Below are 10,089 nucleotides of genomic sequence, written 5' to 3'. Positions count from 1 at the left end.
TCCATCTGTTGCGGAAACATGAGCATTAAAATAAGAACAAAACTTTCCGGCGTTCAGTCAGTGTTGTGAGACTTCCTACTTCTACTCAGCAGTATGTGAGTTCACTACTTCACTAATGAAACGAAGGCTGATCAGAATGAATGAAGGATGAGAAATAGGAATATCCTCAAACTTATTTAGATGAAAACAAAACAGAAACTACTCTGGAAACTAAACACGTGGTATGTTATTGTCATATAAACCATGTAATGATCTGCATACTGAAACCACACAAAATAACACAATGTCACACCTGATGGCATCTACAAACAAAAGATGTTTGATCTTTTCTCAACTAACTTTTTTTTCTTTAATTAGTGGTTGTTTTCACTGTTGGCTGTTAGTTAACCATGACCACAAGTGTCACAACATTTTATTTTAGATTTTGAAGAGTATATTTACATTAATGCATTTGGTCCTGACCATATATTTAGGTGATGCAGAGGTCTATTGTTTCTGCATGAGTTTAGCCTGAGGGTGGCGCTCTAATGTTGCTTGGCGAGCTCTAACTACATACGTAGATGTTATCAAATCTGCGTTCGCTGACTGGCACTGAGCCAGAGACGCATTATAACCAATCACACACGATGCTGTTGAGCTTATGGATGCAATGACCAATCAGAGGTGTTCAGATGAGCCATCGCTAAAATGCCGGTGTTTTCTTCACTCGCTCGCTGACTGAATACCTCTTTATGGCGAATTCTTTCGTCAGAAACAACAAAGTGCAAATGTGTGTATCAGTGTACGAATTTGTAAAATAATAATTTCATAGTGTAAACAGATTCATTGATTTCAATGGGAGTTTTTGAGAGTGCTCGAACAAGACAGTCTGTGACAATGTTCTATGATAATGTAAATGTTCTTTGCTCTCTTTCTGTACAATGAAAGTGATATGATTAGTCAGGGGCAGATTTAGTGAATTGGGGCACCAGGCAAAATACAGGAATGGGGCCCTATACACTAAGCAGTTGTCTACACAATGCAAGGTTGTTTAAATTCTAAACTTTAAAATACATTTATTTTATTTATTTTAATTACAAATTTAAACTGAACTGAAGGAAATTATACATGTACATGCTTGAGGATTATTTCAACCAAACATGAAGTGTACCTGTGTGGAAAGTAAGTGCGCATGCGTTCACTACTTGGGTCCTTCACAGAAATGAGTGAGCACCATTTAAAACAATAAACATACACACTGTTGTTTAGTATTAAAATACAGCTTCAGATGCATGCTATTTTCATTTGTAGGGCCCTATGAAATCCGTTTTAATTGTTCCAAAGTTAAGTTACAAAATCCCTTTTTTGCAGTTTTAATTTTTCTGAATTCATTTTTTTTTTTCGTTTAAATTTTTCTGGATGGTTATATAAAATTTTAATCAAAAAGCATGTCTAATTAATTGAAATCATGAAACTTGTTAAAGTGTAACAAAAAAAAAAAAACATTATTAGGGCCCAAATTCTGTGCTTTCTATTATTTTTTTTCTGCATTGCATTTTAATGGTTTGATCAAAAACATATGACCATCCACGGTTACACGGTAAATAAATTTTTTATGAATGGATTCGGAATTTTGTCAGTGTTTTCTGCATGGCAGAAATCATAGGGCCCTATTTTTGCTACAAGAAGCATGTTCAACGCAGACGGTAATAAACACCACAGCAATCACTTGTGCTTCCTTGCTGAATGCGCATCTCATGTATAAAAAGAATTTTAGGGGGCCCTTGGCTTTTTTAGGCGGTCGCCTACCTTTGCCTAATGGTTAAGTCCCCCTGTGATGATTAGTAGCCTAACTTGCAATGTTTTTATTCACATTAACTTTCGATGTTAAATTCACATTAAATATAAACAGTCATATTAAAAATATGTTAAGGCATGACAACCATATCTGTTAATTAAAGGGGTCATATGATGCAGTTTAAATTTTTTGTTTCTCTTTGAGTTGTTGGTGCATAACAAAAGATCTGTGAAGTTGCAAAGACTAAAGTCTCAAATACAAAGACATATTCATAAGTCATGTTCCAAACATCTTAATATTCTTCACTGTCTTTAAAATTTAGAATTTCTTAGTTCTTTATACCAAATTTAAACTAAAGTTTAAAAACAGAGGAAACTAATTCTTACTTCATGAGAATACATTCTTAATTTGTGGCCATGATAAATATATTTTTGGGAATACTTTTTGTCATCTGGGAGATGTGAGGAACATCATTTCTTTCTGATTGAAATACGTGCAGGCCACAATGCAGCTTCACCATCTCCATATCCAGTGTGGTGAGCCAGGCTTTGTTTAGAATGTTATCTCAGGTAAAGACATCTCCAAGACTAAGTCAAGGATCAACAAAAATGTAATTTAAAAACATAAATAGAGACAGATATGGCCAGAAATAAGAGGCAGTGTCGCCATCTAGTGGTTATCAGTCAAAATGCACTGAAAATACTTGTGATTTGGCAACTGTAGGTAAAAAGTGAAAGTGAAAATGACGTGACATACAGCCAAGTATGGTGACCCATACTCGGTGCCTTGCTCAAGGGCACCTCAGTCGTGGTATTGCCGGCCCGAGGCTCAAACCCACAACCTTAGGGTTAGGAGTTAAACTTTCTAACTTCTAGGCCACGACTTCCCTGCAGGTATAGGAAATACTTGCGAATAATGGGAGCAGCCAAACGAGGAGATGAAGAAAGGGGTATAAGTAATGCATGTACTATATTTGCATACTGCATGAGCTTGTCTGGCTTCATACCTGTTTGAATTCATATGCATGCTTGTTAAATATAACATGGGAAGTAAAGTCAATATTATACCCATCTACTGATTTTCAGGTGGGGCTGAATTGTTACACTGTTTTTCATTTTAGTTAATTTTTCAGTTATTTTTTGGAAATGCAGAAGAAAATTTAAGAGAGTTTGTATGTGGATTAGTGTTCTGCTAATTTTGTTAATCATCTGGTATCTCCAAATAGTACCTTGAAATGGTTCAATTAAAATGTGTAAATTAAAATGTGTAAATTACGTTCATTTATGCTGTTTAGATTTAAGTACTGAAAATAGTCCATGATGGACTCTTTGTGTGGTCACTTTTTTTGTTAGTGTAGTGCTGTTAGATCATCCCTCCATACCAGAAATATCAGATCCAGCCCAGATGCCAGATCCTGTCAGAAAATAGCTGTTTTGTCTGGTAAAACAACAATTCGTCAACAAAGTTGTCTAATATCCAAAACCTGTTAACAGCAAGTCTTGTCTTGTACCTAAAACTGTATTAACAGTCTTCTATTAGCCAAGACGTTGACTGCGAAAAGCCAGTGCATAGCAGAAGCAGAAGACAAATCGATGATGATGAAAAAAAGGAGCAGAGTTTATTGAATAATCTTAGTTGCATATCAATGTTCAGACTTCATCTGACCAGCACAAATCCAACAAGTGTTATTATTCCACAAGCAACAGCAATGGAAAATTACTTCTTCACATCATCATGTGAGTTAAAAACTTTGAAATGGAGACATTCTCTTACATTCTCATATCTCTTACTCATGAATGGCCCTCGAAACCACACAATCATAAGACTAAGCTACAATGGAAAAAAATAATATAAGAAAAGTAATATAATATAAATGACTATATTATATTAATATACAGAATATAAATATCATATAAATTATTGATAATATTAATATGATATAAATGACAGTAATTTGAAGCTTACCTGAACTGAACTTGATTCTACAGTTTTTAGTTTCAACAACTAATTCATCAAATACTAAGTGTGTATTACAAACAGCTCATTTAAGTTGAGCTAACTAATGTTACATTTACTGCAACTTGCAATTTCTTAGTTGTATTTAGCTGAACAGCAATCTAATTTACAGGAACTTGTTAAAACCATACAGTACAAACAGATTGCCTTAAAAAGACCATTAAGTGTTAATCCAATAAATTAAGTGCTTCAATTGTCCAGCTAGCAACAGCACGTATACACGTGTTATCATAACCAACAGAGAGTCTACTACTATATCAACAACTGCAGTTACTGCTTTTCAAACAAAGCTCTATAGTGTATATAATCTTAACATCTTTGGACCTATGCTCGACCTAACCACAGACTCTACTCTTCAGCACAATGATAACCTGCTCAAAAATGCATAGAAACCCTTTTTAAACAAAACATAACAGAACATTAAACACTAACAGATCTACCCCTATGTTAATCTTGTGCAAAAAAACAATAATAAATAATAATAAAAAAAAACAATATAGATGATACAACCAGAGTACATTCTGAGCTTGAGGGGCAGGATGTTCAGGCACGCTCTAGAGGCGGTTTAGCGAATCACAACACACTGAGCCAGCTGACCAATCTCAGCCCATTGCTATTTCTGAGGGAGGGGCTTCATAAAAACAGGAAATAATCGAGGCTTTTGTCAGGGAAGGGACAGGTCGTTGTGGAATAAAGGTAAATTATGTGAAAAATAATGTGTTTTTTTTTAAAACGAAGCATGAACACGTTAGACTGCACCCCATAAACACAACCAAGCTTAGAAAAAAAAAGTCAACTGCCCCTTTAATAAGACAGCGGTGGCCAATTTCGGTCCTAGAGAGCCAGTCCTGCAGAGGTTTGCTCCAATCCTAATCAAACACACTTGAACAAGCTTATCAAGGTCTGAAGTTGATCACCCCATCTCATTGCTAGTTTTACTTGATCTTAGTGCTGCGTTCTTACACATTATAGATCACAACATACTCATAGATAGATTACAAAACTATACAGGTATCCAAGGGCAGGCTTTAAGATGGTTTAGATCCTACCTGTCCGATCGCTACCACTTTGTTTATTTAAATGGGGAGTCATCTCATATATCAACAGGTAAAATATGGAGTGCCACAAGGATCTGTCCTAGGTCCTCTGCTATTTTCAATATACATGTTGCCCCTTGGTAATATCATTAGAAAATACAAGATTAGTTTCCACTGTTATGCTGATGATACTCAACTATATATCTCAACAAGACCAAGGTGAAACTTCAAAATTATCTAAGCTAACAGAGTGTGTTAAAAATGTAAAAGATTGGATGACCAATAATTTTCTCCTATTAAATTCAGTTAAGACAGAGATATTACTTATTGGACCAGAAAACATTACACAGAATCTCGTAGATTACAATTTGCAATTAGACGGATGTACTGTTACTTCCTATACTGTCAAAAATCTGGGTGTTATATTAGACAGTAACTTGTCTTTTGAAAATCATATTTCCCATGTTACAAAAACAGCATTCTTCCATCTTAGAAACATTGCCAAGCTACGAAACATGTTACCTGTTCCTGATGCAGAAAAGCTAGTTCATGCATTCATGACCTCTAGACTGGACTATTGTAATGCACTGCTAGGTGGTTGTCCTGCATCCTCAATAAACAAGCTACAGTCCAAAATGCAGCGGCTAGAGTCCTTACCAGGTCAAGAAAATATGATCATATTACCCCAATACTACAGTCTCTGCACTGGCTACCTATTAAGTTCCGTATCAGTTACAAAATATTATTACTTACTTATAAGGCCCTTAATGGCTTAGCTCCTGCGTACCTAACTAGTCTTCTACCACGCTACAACCCATCACGCTCCCTAAGGTCACAAAACGCTGGAATTTTGATAGTACCTAGGATAGCAAAGTCCACTAAAGGAGGTAGAGCTTTTTTGCATTTGGCTCCCAAACTCTGGAATAGCCTTCCTGATAATGTTCGGGGTTCAGACACACTTCTTCTGTTTAAATCTAGATTAAAAACACACCTCTTTGGCCAGCCATTCAAATAATGCATCTCATAATTTTGGACTGCAGTTATATCTGATCAAAATGTGCATTATTATTCTTTAGCTTGGGTTAATCTAATTAATTTTACTTGGCTGGAACAGCAGCTACGCTAATTATGTCTCTATTTGTTTCTCTGCTTTGCCACGGGATTTACATCCCGTGGTAACTAGGATTTACACAAGCTCCAGTCTGGATCCAGAACACCTGAGAAGAGATGATGCCAACCCCTCAGAGTTCCTCAGATGATGCTAACCCAGAGACAACATACAGAACTACCACATTTTGCTATAAGTTTGATTGCATAATTGCTGTTAATAGTGTTAATCGTCTGTTTGTTTACGTCTTTTATTGATTTTTCTGAACATTTCTGCCATATGCACATGAACTGACAGTCATCACTGATAAGCTACTACTAAATATTGTAGAAACTTAATTTTCTGTAAAGTTGCTTTGTAATGATTTGTATCGTAAAAAGCGCTATACAAATAAACTTGAATTGAATTGAATTGAATCACCCCATAATAAAACATTCACTAAACTACAATATTTACAACAAGCATTTTATAAATGCCTTTTCCATTATCTTAGCTTGTTAACTTTTTAGGTTATTCTCACACTGTCTGGAATATCATATTTATGACAGTCACTGTTGATTTTCTGCATTTCTTGAGCCTGAAATAATAAATAAATAAATAAATAAATAATATTAATAAAAAGTGTTTGCATACACTCTTTAAAAACAAAAGCCTTTGTACATGCTGATTTTTTTTTAACATTTTTTATTTTTTTTTACTGTGAACCTGTATGAACTTGCATTAGCAAAATAAACTAACTGATCATCCTTTTAAGGGGCCAGAAAATAAATTTTAATTGATTCAGATTATTTTTTTTAGTTGCAGAAGGATTCATTCAAGACTGGCATATCAGTTTTTTTTTTTTTTTTTTCAGGTTTAACTGAAATTTTCTTAAATGCTTTCTGCTATGTAAAGTCAAATATTGCCTTTAGATAAGTTATAATATGCCACTTGTTTGGATAATACATGTTTACATTTGATATACAATTTTGGCATCAAAGATAAGGAGATAGACAGTATGCCTCTGAAAAGGCTGGAACCACTGATTTTTGTAGATGGAAGCATTATGTGACTGCAACCAAAACATCAAGACAAACAAATATATTTGGCATAGGGGTGTGCGATATCACAGTTTTTGATCGTGAACGATTAAAATGTCTCCATGATCTGCTTTTGAAGAAATATCGTAGTATCGCATACAGCGCACATTCTGTCCGTTGTATTTCTGGTGCGTCCGTCTCTATATTCTGTACAACGCCACATACATGCACATCAAATGTTAACTCAGCGGTAGAGTTACACTCACGGGAAACTGCACTTATTTGAGGTCACAAAAGTACATTATTTGCATGTGCTTTAAAGCCTTGACAGTAAAACATTTCATTTGCGTGCTGTTCTGACATGGGCCTTTTCTGAGGGTGTACACCTGAAGCGTGCGCACATAAAAAGCCTGTGAAACAGCATCTGATCACTGGACTAAGTTATGTTTCGCATCTAATTGTGCAAATACCATCAAAAACACACAAGGTTTACATAAACGCAGTTGGTTATGTCTAAAGTGAAAGTAATGCATGCCTGTATATTAGATGCGTGCAGGTCTTAAAGTGACAGCAGACTAATAGTACTAAACATGCTGCCTCTGTCATTAAAGCGATAGTTTATCCAAAAATGAAAATTATGTTGTTGTTTGTTATTTGTGGTGTTGTTCTAATAATGTATTCATTTCTTTCTTGTGCTGAACACAAAAGAAGATAATTTGAAGAATGTGGTTAACCAAACAGTTGCTGGTCTTGACTTGGAACTATGGAAGTCACTGGGGACCAGCAGCTGTTTGTTTACCCACATTATTCAAAAAAAAATTTATGTTCACAGAAGAAAGAAACTCATTCAGGTTTAAAACAATTTGAGAGTGAGTAAATGATGACAGAATTTTCATTTTTGGGTGAACTATTCCTTTGTGAAAGTGAAAAATTGCTCACTGCTCTTGACTGAAGAACTTTTATACAGTTGTTTTTATAAGAATCAATGTATAATTTATAGAGTGAAGTGTAAATAGTTTTTTATTTTTATATTTCTTCATTCAGTTTCTTGAATGTTACTGCTAAATACACCTACTTTACCGGAAAAGTAACTGTTTTATTTTATTTGTATATATTATTTGTATATTATGTTTTATTTGTATATTATGTGTATTTGTAATGTGTATCTTTGTTCTTATTTTTAATAACAAAGATAAAATAATGACAAATATTTTTTATCTTTGCCCACTTTGGCCTAAATATCTGACTTTCTTTTTTACTTTATATTTTGTTATATTGTAAGGCTTTGTTTTTAAAATATGGAAATAAGTTTGGCTGTACTGCTCAGATAACTTGCAAAAATAGTAAAACCAACATGACAAAGAATAGTGATAAAATCGTGAAGCGTGATATATTTTTGACATTTTGCCAGTGGTGTAGTGGTGCCCAGAGAAGTGGGTATACAGTACTCTTAATTTATGCCCCCCAATATTTTTTTTTTTAAACGGCCCAGCAAAGAATGAATGCCCTGTGTTATAAACAGTAAGATGTAAGACTAGTCTTGCATATTTAGTTCACCCCAAAATAGGCCAATAATATTTTCACTGTCACTTAACTTCTGCTGCTTGATTTCACAGAGTAAGGATTATTAAAGTTAGCCATAGAAGAGGTGCAGATTTTGCAATAAATAATAAAAAAAAACGACTGCTGCAATTAACATTTTGTCAGAACCTCTAGTAAATTACATGCTATTTTATTTAGTTGTCTGTTCAGAATTGTGGGAGAATCATGATCTCTATTTGAAACAAAAAATTGTGATTCTTTATTTATCCAGAATTGTGCAGCTCTACTCCTGTGTGTGACTGACTGTTTCTTCCGTGGGACAGTAATGGAAATTTCGAGCCCTGAGACAGGGGTGTAGCCATCATTTCAGAAGTGAGGGGGACATAGCCTAAATGTCAACTATAATACCCTTTTTTGTCTAATTGACAGGATATATTATTATTATTATTATCTCTTATCTCTTACTTTTAATTGACTCAGAAATCAAATACATTGCTGGAAAATAACCAATAATTTGTATCCTATAATTGTTTTCCTGTAATGACAGTTTTATGATTTGTTTATACTGTAAATTACAAATTATTTTCCCAATTTTATCACAGAATAAAGCAGAAGATACATTATATTTTAAAGGTTCAAATAATTTTTGAATTATTGTTTGGTATTGGATTTGTTCTGATTTTGTTTTTTTTTTATCCTAGGTATGTGCAAAACATTTTGACATTTAAGCCTGAACAAGAAGGTTGAGTTCAGGTGAATATGCTATCTAAAAATTAAACTATAAACTGGAAACACTAAAATTTAGTTTAAAATAAACAGCAGGTTTTTTTTTTTTCTAGTTAGTCACTAATTTAGTAAATCTGATGATGCAATCAAATGATATTCATTATCAACAGAAACAACTATTGAAAGTGGGAGCCCCAAAAGGCAAATAATTGCATAAAACTATGTTCATCACTCTTTTTAATTAATTACTTTACAAAAGAATTAAAATACTTAATTGATCAAACTGATAAACAGAGATCAGTTTTTCATAGAGAATGTATGTGAGGCAACATGGACATACCTTTTTTATACTTGCAGTACAGAAAGACTGAAAGAGATATCAAAATGCACACTGCCACCAAACCAACTACTGGCCCCAGGAGAGATGAACCAGTCTGGATATTCTTTGAGTCGTTCTCTGGAAAATGAGATGTATATCATTAAGAACTACAGCTGACAGCTCAGTTTAGCAGTTAGACTAGATTTAATAACCAAAATGAGCTGTTTGATTTGAAAGATGTTGGTTTATATTCTGAATGATTGAGTGTCTCTGTGTTAGGCCAGATACCTTTATTAAAACAAAGCTGTGTGATGTTTATTCTGTCTTCTTTCCAGCTGACAGGGTTGCTGTGGTTACAGATGATGAGTTCCTCATAGCACCTTAAATGAATCTTATGAACACAGCAAATAAAATGACACTAATCTATAACAGGTGCTCTGTATGTAACAATGTTGTTCTCTGATTCTCCACTAGTTCTTGCTGTGTAGAGTCCACTGTCTGTCTTCTGAATGTTCTTCAGTGTCAGAGAGAAGGTTTTATTATTG

This window comes from Cyprinus carpio, chromosome A2 (genome assembly GCF_018340385.1).
Source record: "Cyprinus carpio isolate SPL01 chromosome A2, ASM1834038v1, whole genome shotgun sequence".
Taxonomy (NCBI): Eukaryota; Metazoa; Chordata; class Actinopteri; order Cypriniformes; family Cyprinidae; genus Cyprinus; species Cyprinus carpio.
Note: the sequence above shows the minus strand (reverse complement) of the source record.